Source organism: Protopterus annectens, chromosome 4.part1 (genome assembly GCF_019279795.1).
Source record: "Protopterus annectens isolate FY-2018-M chromosome 4.part1, PAN1.0, whole genome shotgun sequence".
Lineage (NCBI taxonomy): Eukaryota > Metazoa > Chordata > Ceratodontiformes > Protopteridae > Protopterus > Protopterus annectens.
This window is the reverse complement of record NC_056734.1, coordinates 203,648,096-203,660,480: the sequence shown is the minus strand read 5'-3', so window position 1 is coordinate 203,660,480 and position 12,385 is coordinate 203,648,096.

Here is a 12,385-nt window from a genome sequence, read left to right as displayed (position 1 = left end):
CAGTGCCAAAAATGGCAAATTAATGAAGGGGCCAAGCAATTTCTTTCCCAGGGAAAGAATTTGTTTAAAAGCCACTTCGATATTTTGCTGTTTCAGTCTTTTAAGTTTGACCAAGATGCATGCAAAAGAATGTGTCTTCGGTCTTCTAATAGGAACCCACTTCATACACCAAGCATTTTGGGATACTCCTATGGACCTTTCTAGGGGTGATCAGGCCTACAAGGAAGATCATTTTCACACATAAGTACTGCCTGTATGCTTTTTATTCATACCCATTAATCTTGTATATGCCTCCATGTGATAGATAGTGTTTTTTTCATTGCATGCATGCTGCTAATTGGTAACGCAGATGTCAATCATGCAAAGATGCGATCATTGGTACATCATATCCAGCTGCTCTTATCATTCATCTGATAATATTGCTATGGTTACCAACTGCTTGTACATCTGTGTCTGCCCTGAGACTCTCTGATATCCCAATGATGACATAGATTAATACAGAGTTCTTTGGTGAGTATGATACTGTTTGTGTCCATTGTACATTACTATCCAGTTGCAGTTTGGATACAGCGGTACTGATGCACAAACAACATTATGGTGACAGACATTATGTTACACTTTCACAGATATACCCATACTTGTTTTGGTATGTATGGGTAGCATTATGTCACATCATATTCATGTGTGACTCCCATGTGTGAAATGCACTGTCATGCAATGTCATACATCTCTGATACAGGCATTGCACAAATGGTACATTTTGCCTCTTATGTTCAGTGCACATTGTAGCATGACACCTGGTCTCTGCCACTGCCTTGATGTTCTCACCTAGACAAAGGAAAGCAATATTTTTGCCATGACAGCTGTATGTCAAAGAGCATAGTGCTGTGTGGCATGACATATGCCATCCACAACACTGACAAACTATAACATCTGGGTTGTCACTGGGATACCTGGCCACCTGTGGTGTGGCCAGTCACTGTAGCTGTCTTTGAGCTTTTGTCACCTGTGCATTGAGGATCACATTTACATCCTGCTAATAGTTAGTCATCACACATACATGTTTGTGTTTATGTGTGCCATGCGCACACTGGAATTCTATTACTCTGTGTCAGCATTCCCACTGTGCATCTGTGACTTTATCGACACATGTCCATGTAGATGCATTGCTACAGTGGCCATAGTTATGCCACTAATGCAGTGTTATGGTACCCGTGCATGAGTTTCACAGTGGACAGCTTGCCAGTGGCACACCTTTACAGTTATGCCCTTGTTATTCATGACCATCATACAACTACTGCTGACATTTGCACACTTAATTATTGTAACTCTGTTATTCATACCTTACTCCTTGCACACATAATTATTGTAACTCTGTTATGCATACCTTACTTCTCACCATTTCACTGGTATTATGTTGAGTCCATGTGCTTTCAGATTTATGCCTGTACATGTATGTCCACACTGCCTACATTGTTATGTACTGGCTGCTCTAAATATGTTGCTCTGAGTTAAATATGCTGTTCATCCCACATTCACATATTTGCTGTGTAGACCATCTAGTAGTCTGTAAAGCAAATATAATCCTTGTCACACATGCATATAACATAGGTATTATACACGGGTATGTAATTGTTGGTAACAGCAGTCACATAGCTACTATGATATTCCTGAAGTTTTCCCTCATTTACAAAAGGAAAAATTGTCATCTCAACAAGACAATACATATAATATCTGAGTTGGCATAAATCAAATAAAAAGCATGATTCATTTCTAAAATATTTCTGCAGGTTAGAAGGTATATCACACAGTATTTCTCATTTTTATCATCAAGCACACTTCAGTTTGTGCAAACACATTAGATAAAGTAGTTTCATGATGGTACTCAAAATAATGTAATTATTTTTCTAAATTACAGCTTTCCTTTCTAATATTTCATCCTTGTGGCATTTCCATAAGCCACACATCAACCTAAAAATGTTATTTTTTGCATTTCAGACTAACCTTGGAATGCAATTATTGCATATCTAAAACCTGCGCTGTGCACAGAAATTCAATAAATCAAGAAAAATTAGTGTTTTTTGCCACTTAGCAGCACTCTATTTCCTTTTACATCTATATTTTAGTAATATTGATTTAAATAGATATTATTATTACAAGATATAGAATAAAATAATTATGTAAAGAAAACTTATAAGTTTTGCCCAAGTAAATTCTCTGTAGTTATAATGACAGGTCTTTAACTAGAGTTCTGGAAGTTGTTTGTCCTATGTCTATTCAGCAGTGGAGGAATAGTGATAGCTATTTTATTTCACAGTAGCAGGCATACTGTTATGCTATGTTATGTTATAACATAGACTTCAGACACGCCATTAAACACAGACTCCTTTTTAAGTTTGTTAAACTATATACAAAAAGAGCACATGGAATTTAATAGTGCTGACACTTTTTGTCCCATATATGAAAATGTACTTTGTGACCTGCCAGCAGTATGTCTTAAAAATAAGTTGCCATGGATTTTACTAATACATTAAACTTCAGTTACCATCTCCTTATTTATAACTTTACAGTCATAATCCTGCCACATATTTCTCTTGTACTACATTTAATGTGAAACTCACAGCCCTTGTATATTTTTAAATATGGAAAAAGAAAATAACTGGTGCATGTGACCATTCCATCTATCCTCACCATTTAATTTAATCTGTTGGAGTTTTATGCATGTATGTATAAACAATAAACTATAACAGCATATCTATTGGTGGACAGTATCTAGTTGATTGAGTGTTAGTTGTCAGAGGCATAAGACACAAAGGCAGAGAGCACCAATTGCTATTTTCCATAGGAAATCATTGCTCGTGTGATTTCTAAGTTTGCTCCACCAGTGATTACTTTACTGTGGGAGATTTCTTCATTATTCATGTTTGTGCAACCATTGAGTTAGTATATATATTCACTTGAAGGCTGGAGGGGGCTTACCCATCACCTGGAGTGTGCAGGGGTGACATGTCTCCCTGCAAAGAATCCTTGCAGTCATCATACGTTTTGCCCTTTTGTTTTATGGCATTTATGTTTTTAATTTTTGTTCAGCATTTTGATGTTTGAGATTTCATAGTACAACTGCCAATAACATTGCATATAACAGGATATGTTATTTAGGTGAATTAATTTCACCTGGCTTCCCAAACTGAAATCACTGCCTCAAAGAAATTATTGCTTTTGCCAAAATTCAGTATTACACAGAACAGTTAAATTGGTGGTGGCAGGTGGTCTACCACTGCAACAGAGTAAAAATGATTAAGGATTACTACATAACTTGCTAACAAAACTACATAACTAGTGGTCTTTGACAGTCCAGGGTACATAGCCACATAATCTTCCTTGCAGTCTGTGACATCAGACATGGGAAATGCGATAATGTTATATTAGGCACAGCAGTCATTATATGTGCAAGCCTCAGGATATACTTCTTGTTGTTTTCACTGACACAATGGTACAGCTTTATTGGAGAAGACAGTGACTTCAGCATCAACCAATGGATCTACTACCCATGCTTCAGGAAGCAGTACCTCTGTTCCACATGAATGAGGCAGCATATGTGTTGTCCACATATACAAGTGACACAAATGAGTCAGCAGATGTGTTATCCACATGTACAAGTGGTGGGGGTAGTATAGTGGTTATCAATGCTGGGATTGTAGATTTGTGCAGTAACATGCTGTACTGGCTGCTTTATATGTCAGCAACACCACAGTCTTGCATGTGATTCATATGATATGGCCTCCACATACACATTCTGTGAGGATGACATATTAGATGTTGATGCCAGGGACTGTAAGTGTTGTGCAGTAACATGCTATGCCTGAGTACTACCCATAACATGTCCTGTACATGTGAGTCATATGATGTTTCCTCCTCATAACAATGTCATGAGGACACTATAGCTATACTATACCAGGGACTGCACAATAGCTGCAGATGTTGTGCAGTAACACGTTGTATCTGAGCAGTATCCACTGTAACAGCACTGCTGTCACATATCCAGGAGACATGTAATGTGTTCTCCACTTATGCACAGTAAGAGAACCCTAAACTAGGTGCTGATGTTGGGAAGTGTATATGTTGTGAAGTGATATGCTGTGCATTAACAATATCCACAGCAACTGCACCACTCTCCTGCTGCTGAGTCATGTGATATTTCTTCCACACATATGTGAAATAACATGAAGATAGTAGTATAATGGGTCTCATTGTTTGGAGACTGTTTGTGTTGTATAGTAATATGGTGCACTTGACCACTATCCACAGCAGAAGCATAACTGTTGTTTCATTCTCATGAGTCACTTGATGTGTTCTCCACATATATGTGGTGTGATGATAGCACAGTAGGCATTGGTATGGGTATTGTAAGTGTTGTGTTGCAATACACTGCACTGTAGCATTATACATAGCTGCAGTACTACTGTCCCTCAACTGTGTCATGTGATGTTTTCTCCACATGTATGTATCCTAAACCATTTGAGTCTTATGGTGCGTGTTCCACATATACATGGCACGAGGATGGCATGAGAATAGCAGTATGAGTGTCAATGCTGGGGACTGCCAGAGTTGTGTATTAACATGCTATACCTGAAGAATGTCTGCAGCAACATAACTGCTGTCACATGAATCATGTGATATGTTCTCCACATATACATTCTTTTTTTTAAAACAAGTTTATTATTTTTAACATACAAAATAAATATTATAACAATCTTATACAAGCAGTTAATATATAAACAGTTATAACATTTGATAAAACAACCAAAGTATTTACAAAGACATCCATTGCAAATCAAATCAATTAATTAAGCTGTAACATCTTACTAATGGAACTAAGACTGTTTTAACAAATTTTGTAAAGTATCCCATATATTATAGTAAGACGTTTTTCTAATGGTTCTTGACTTTATTGTCATTAGTTCCATATGACACACTTCAATCATAACATTCTTAAATTCATTAAAAGAAGGAGGAGTATCTGAAATCCAATTTCTGGTTATTATTTTTCTAGCCACTGCTAGAATAGACCATAATAAGGGAAGTTTAACTTTTTTAACACATTTAGGAACTGGGGTGTTAAATAATATAAGTGATTAAGAGACTTTGAAATTATCTGTGAAAAGAGCCTGCAAAAAAATCATTGATTAACATCCAATATTCCTTCAATTTTATACAGTCATAAAACATATGTGCCCAATCAGCATTTATTTCTACATTACATCTCTTACATATGTTGTCTTTATTGTTTATTTTATTCATCGTTAAGGGTGTATAGAAAGATCTATGTAAAAATTTCCAGGTTCCACATATACATTCTGTGAGGATGGTATGGCGAATTTTGATGCCTTGGACTGTTGGCATGTTTAGTTACATGCTGCACATGAGTAATAACCACAGAAATATGACCTCTGTTCACATCTGTGAGTTATGGAATGCTTCTTTCACATGCACATGGTATGAGGATGGTACACTGGATATCAATGATAGAGACTGTAGATATGTGTAGGAACACACTGTACCTGACTAGTATACACAGCAGAAACACCACTGTGTCACACATGAGTCATGTGATATGTCTACCATATATACATTGTAAGAGGATGGTGTAGTAGATGTTGGCGCTGTGGACTGTAGGTGTTGTGCAGTGACTCATTTTACACAAACAATATCTGTAGTTAGAGCACCTCTGTTTCACACATCCATCATGTGATGTTTCATCCACATGTACATTGCATAAGGATTGTATACTGTTTATCAGTGCTGGGGACTGTAGATTTTACACCCTGTACCTGAGCACTAGCCACAGCAGGAGTACCTGTCAGCAGGAGTACCTGTCTGATAAGATTGTGCTGCTATAGTGGCAGTCTGTGTCCTCTGTCTTGGACAGCCTCATCAATGCAGAATTCTACCCTGTGAAGCATGTGGTCTTAGATGACTCCTCTGATGCACTGTGTTTGCACATGTAGAGCTGCCACAGATTGCTGCATACATGTATGAGGCCAACTTCTTGGCATGACATCTCTAAAGGTCATCATCTAATATGGCAGGTTGTATGCAGCTTTGTTAGCAGTGTCCACTGAAGCATGATAGTAGGATCTCATGTGCCACTGCAGGCACACATTGGACTACAGCAGCAGCTGCCTACCAAGAGATATCCTATTAAGATTCATAAATATTAACAGGTGCCTGGCCAACTCTGTGCTCTGGAGTGGGTCACTGGGCTCTTCTTTTTTCTCAAGAAGGGGTTTTATATTCCAACTCTTGATCTCTGTCTTGAGGCCCCTCCCACTGGACACACTGGATGCAGGAAGTTATAGCAACTGAGTGTCATGCATTTTGTTATGCCTGGCCTGCATAGATAGAGATGCACCAGTTGGGATTTTGCCCATTGTCATCTAATACAATGGCCAGATTGTCATCTGCTGTGCCTAGGGATTCATTTGTGTTATTCCCTACATCTAGATTATTAGATGATGTTGGGGAGGACAAGCTTTAACTGTATTCACTTTAACCATAAGCTGCATATATACATAGATTTGAAACAGAAATAAATCTACTCCTACAGCTATACTCAGTGGCCCATAACATGAGATATCTGGAAATAATCACTGTTTTGTACATTAATGTACACCTGGACACAATAACGAAACACAATTATTAAAAATATACCTGGGTTGGAAGTGGTAAACCCATCTGTTGGTGTCGTCTCTGGAGTACCACTTGTGAAACATATGTAAGATAACTTACGTACAGTATGAGAATAGTTTAATGGTTATCAGAAAGTACTGTATATAATAGGGGGCTGCACACATCAACACTGGGTACACCAAGTTCAAGTCCAACTCCCTGAATTTGTTTGTCTTCCCATTAACTTTCTTGGGAGACCAGAAACTCCTATATCTGTGTGAAAAGACATGGAGGTGGACTCCTATCTGAAGCTTCCAAATGCTCAGTCAAGAAGATTCCTACCCCTACATTTAGCACAGTCCAACATATCTGTAACCTGCCTTCAACAAGCATGGACACAACGTTATTAACATATGCAGAAGCTCATCCTAGATATGGTCCCCCTGATGTTTTGTCTCCCTCTGCCTGGTATGGACACACCATTTTTGCTGGAGGGTTGGAGTAAGCATTTATTCTTACCTACCTTAAACTCACTGTGCTTCTAATGAGGTTAGGCAGTAGTTAATTTGGGATAGATCACAGGTACAATAGTTAGACTGATATAAAATATAATACAGCGTGGTTATTCTCTGAAGAATGGTTTCTCATAATGTGCATATGTTGTAAATAGAACTAATGTATTAGGTGGATAGGGTTAATTTATGCTTGATTTATTGTCTTTAACAGACTAATTGTGCAATGAAGTTATGTTTAAAAGAAAGCGGAACAGCCCTACCAGTTAAGAGAAGCTGCTCTCTCTTGGATGAAGGTTTGTGTGCCTGGAACAAAAGTTCTGGATAGTGTTCTGCAGTAAGAAGAATTCTTGTGGATTATAACTAAAGAAACCTGGACATTTTCCTACTAAAGAAATGTATTTGTGTAAGACACTATGTCCTTCATGGGACTCTAGGACTTTGAAAGAAAGAGGCCACATATTATTATTAGTAGTAGTAGTAATAATACTAGTGGTAGTAGTAGTATGTATTTATTTATATCACTAAAGAAATTTAAGTTTCTTTTGAGCACTTGAATGTCTGAGACTAGTCTGCACCACTGACTATTGTGATATTTTACAATAAAGCTGTGATTATTTTATGAAATCATGGATTTTACTGCATTACTATACAACATTGGTGGATACAGCAATAAATTATGTTGCCATTATTTATAACAATCTCGATTTTCCTTTTGCTGTTGGAGTGTTAACACACTAAAGTAAATGATAGAAATGATAACTTGATAAATTCAAAAGGGTTTGGCCTTCTAACATACAAAAGTGTGAGTGCTTTAATGTGACCATAAGAATAAACAAAATTTTGTTGTGATAATGAAGAGACTGTTAAGTAATGACGCTATATTCAAAATGGAGCAGTCTAGAGTTATACATACATATATACATATATTTTAGGTCCGGAAAATAATGCCTTTCTAGTCTGCCAATATACCAAAACAGTCATTCCCATAATAAGTATCCAGGTTGTTCTTAAAAATATCTAAACTAGTACTTGCGTTAATGTCATTTAGTAGTTTATTCCATGCATCAGCTACTCTCTCAGAGAACCATTCAGTACCCTTCTCATTCCTATATAATTTTCTGCAAAGGATGTCTGATGATTCTCTACTACTTTTTGATAACCCGAAAACATTTCAAGAGGTAGTTGTTTCCAGATGTCCTATTATACCTGAAAAGGTCTCTTAAATGTCTATATGAGATACTTGTACGTTCAGATAATTTTATTCTTTCATAATAGCCTAAATTTTCACATCCATGGATGCCCTTGGTATATTTCTACTGTACTCTTTCAAATTTACTCATACTTGTTTTCTTATAAAGTTTTCATATATATTCCATACTCATGTCTGGATCTAATGTAATTAACAAACCATGATTTCATTATTTCTGATTTCATATAAGTTATAAATCCTTTTATACAACCTAGTTTCATAACTATCTTTAATCAATTGGTTTATATGATTAGAAAAACTCAAAACTCTATCTATCCGCATACCCAGGTCCTTAAATTAATCTATGGTTTCAATCACTGTGTGCTGTACTAAATATTCGCCTTTCAATTTATGTCACCCAAATGTCATATGCTTAGTTTTTGATATATTAATCAGCATATAATTCTCCTGTGCTCAGATGGTCAGTTTAGTCAATATCATTTCCAGACATGTCATATCAGTAACACATGTAAGCAGTTTGCCCATTTTTAAATAACCAGCATACAGGCTTGTAAAGCACCTCAGATGAGACACATAGATCTGAAAGATAGAACCTAAATAAGTATGGGCCTAGGATAGAACTCTGTGGAGCGACCCGACTGCATCCTAGAACTTTACCTAATTACTGTATGATATTTGCCATATCCTATTTGGAAGCCATGCAGCTATCCATCTTATCAAGAATATATCAGTACCTAGCAATTCTAATTTATTGATCAGTATTTTGTGTATGACCCTAGAAAATGCTGAAATTAAGTCTATAAATTACATCACAGCACAATTTTTAATTTTTAGCTGTTATTATATTTTTATAAAACATCTTGTTTGGACTTAAAAACATTTTTCAGCATGCATATGTTGAAAGGTAGTTATAGATCTATTTTCAACATATGCATGCTGTTATAGGGTTTCAAGTTCCAGCCTTTCCAGTTCTGATAATAATTGATCCAATCTAACCTTCTCCATTATTATTCCACAAGGTGAAAGCAAACTTATGAGACTGTATGACTCTGGGTTTGTCCTTCTTCCCATACCCTTAAAGATAGGTTTAACAAGCGCATGACTCCATTCATGAGGAATCTCCACATATTTATACAACCTGGTAAATAAATATAATGAAACTGTAAGTTCATGCTGAAGTGTTCTCAGGTCATTATTACTAATTCCGTCTTCTCCCTGTTCTTTGTCTGGGTCCAGTCTTTATAGTTCTTTTTTTCAATATAATCTAATTTGATTTCAGTATCTGAGGTTACCTGGATGCTGCTAGGACAATTTATTGGCTCCGTTGTGTAGCCAAAATGTTTTGCATAAGATTTTGTAATTATATCAATAATCTGTTGTATCTGGGAATACATTTTAGAATCTACACACAGTTTATCAATTTGTATGTATTTACTCCCATCACATGTTATGTGCCTCTAAAATGGTTTTATATTATGCTCTATATCTTTCTAAAAATGTTCATCAAATGTCTCTTGTTCATGTCACACTGTGTTTAATTTGTCTGCCAAGCTTATTTCAGTTTTCAAATGTATAGTTCGACCTTTTCCCATTTCTTATATTTTTTGTGTCTTACCTTAATTGAGTATCTTGTTCTTGTATATCCATTCTTGTAACTGTGTGTCTTGCTCTTGATGTTAAACTTGTTTTTCATTTTTTTGTACTCATACAATTTTACTTTCAAAACTTGCTACATTCCTTCTGCAGTTTTTCCATTAAATGCAGCACTCCAATTCATGTTACATACTGACTGTTTTGTTTCCTTATAATCTATTACTAATCTTGTGTGCATTGGTTTAGATTTGTTAGCAGAATGATCTTGCAACAATTTTAGCTTTATAACCCTGCAATCACTGCACATCTTCTTCTTCATCTTCTTTCGGCTGCTCCAGTTAGGGGGTCGTCATAGAAGATCAACTGTTTCCATTTCTTCCTATCTTCTGCAACTTGCTCTATCACACCAACCACTTGCATGTCCTCTCTCACCACATCCATAAACCATATCTTAGGCCTCCCTCTTTTCCTGTTACCTGGCAGCTTCATCCTTAGCAACTTTTTCCCAATATACTCTGCATCCCTCCTCAGCACATGTCTAAACCAATGTAATCTTGCCTCTCTGGCTTTGTCTCCAAACCTTCCAACCTGGGATGACCCTCTAATATACTTATTCCTAATCCTGTCCATCCTCGTCACACCCAGTGCAAATCTTAACATCTTCAACTCTGCCACGTAAAGCTCTGACTCCTGCCTTTTTGTCAATGCCACTGTCTCCAACCCATATAACATAGCTGGTCTCACTACCCTCTTGTAGACCTTCCCTTTCACTCTTACTGGTACTCGTCTGTCACAAATCACTCCTGACACTCTTTTCCACCTACTCCATCCTGCCTGTACTCTCTTCTTCACCTCTCTTCCACACTCACCATTACTCTGAACTGTTGATCCCAAGTACTTAAACTCATCCACCTTCTCCACCTCTAATCCCTGCATCCTCACCATTCATCTATCCTCCCTCTCATTCACACACATATATTCTGTCTTAGTCCTGCTGACCTTCATTCCTCTTCTCTCTAGAGCATATCCCCACCTCTCCAGGGTCTCTTCCACCTGCTCCCTACTCTCACTGCAGATCACAATGTCATCTGCAAATATCATAGTCCACGGGAACTCCTGTCTGATCTCGTCTGTCAACCTGTCCATCACCATTGCAAATAAGAAAGGACTCAGAGCTGATCGTTGATGTAATCCCACCTCCACCTTAAAAGCATCCATCACTCCCACTGCAGACCTTACCGCTGTCACACTACCCTTGTACATATCCTGTACCACTCTTACATACTTCTCTGACACTCCCAACTTCCTCATACAATACCACAACTCCTCTCTAGGCACCCTGTCACATGCTTTCTCTAAATCCACAAAGACACAATGTAACTCCTTCTGACCTTCTCTGTACTTCTCCATCAACATTCTCAGAGTAAACATTGCATGTGTAGTACTCTTTCCTGGCATGAAACCATACAGCTGATCACTAAGCATCACCACCCTTCTTAACCTAGCTTCCACTACTCTTTCCCATAACTTCATGCTGTAACTGATCAGTTTAATCTCTCTGTAGTTACTACAGCTCTGCACATCACCCTTATTCTTAAAAATCGGTACCAAAACACTTTTTCTCCATTCCTCAGGCATCCTCTCACTTTCCAAGATTTCATTAAACAATCTAGTTAAAAACTCCACTGCCATTTCTCATAAGCACCTCCATGCTTCCACTGGTATGTCATCTGGAACAACAGCCTTTCCATTCTTCATTCTCTTCATAGCTATCCTTATTTCCTCTTTGCTAATCCACTGCACTTCATGATCCACTATCTGCACATCATCCAGCCTTCTCTCCCTCTCATTCTCTTCATTCATCAACCCCTCAAAGTACTCTTTCCATCTGCTCAACACACTCTCCTCACTTGTGAGTACGTTTCCCTCATTATCCTTTATCACCCTTACCTGCTGCACATCTTTACTAGCTCGGTCCCTCTGTCTAGCCAATCAGTACAGGTCCTTTTCTCCCTCCTTGGTGTCCAAACTTTTATACAACTCTTCAAACGCCTTATCCATAGCCTTTGCAACCTCTCTCTTTGCCATGCACCTCATCTCCTTATACTCTTGTCTACTTTCTTTATCTCTTTGACAATCCCACTTCTTCTTTGCCAGCCTCTTTCTCTGTATACTCTCCTGTATTTCTTCATTCCACCACCAGGTCTCCTTGTCCTCCTTCCTCTTTCCAGATGTCACACCAAGCACCTTTCTAGCCATCTCTCTTACTAGCTCTGCTGTAGATACCCAGCTATTCAGTAACTCTTCACTGCCACCCAGTGCCTGTCTTAACTCTTCCCTGAACATCACCTCACAATTACCCTTTTTCAATTTCCACCATTTGATCCGTGGTTCTGCC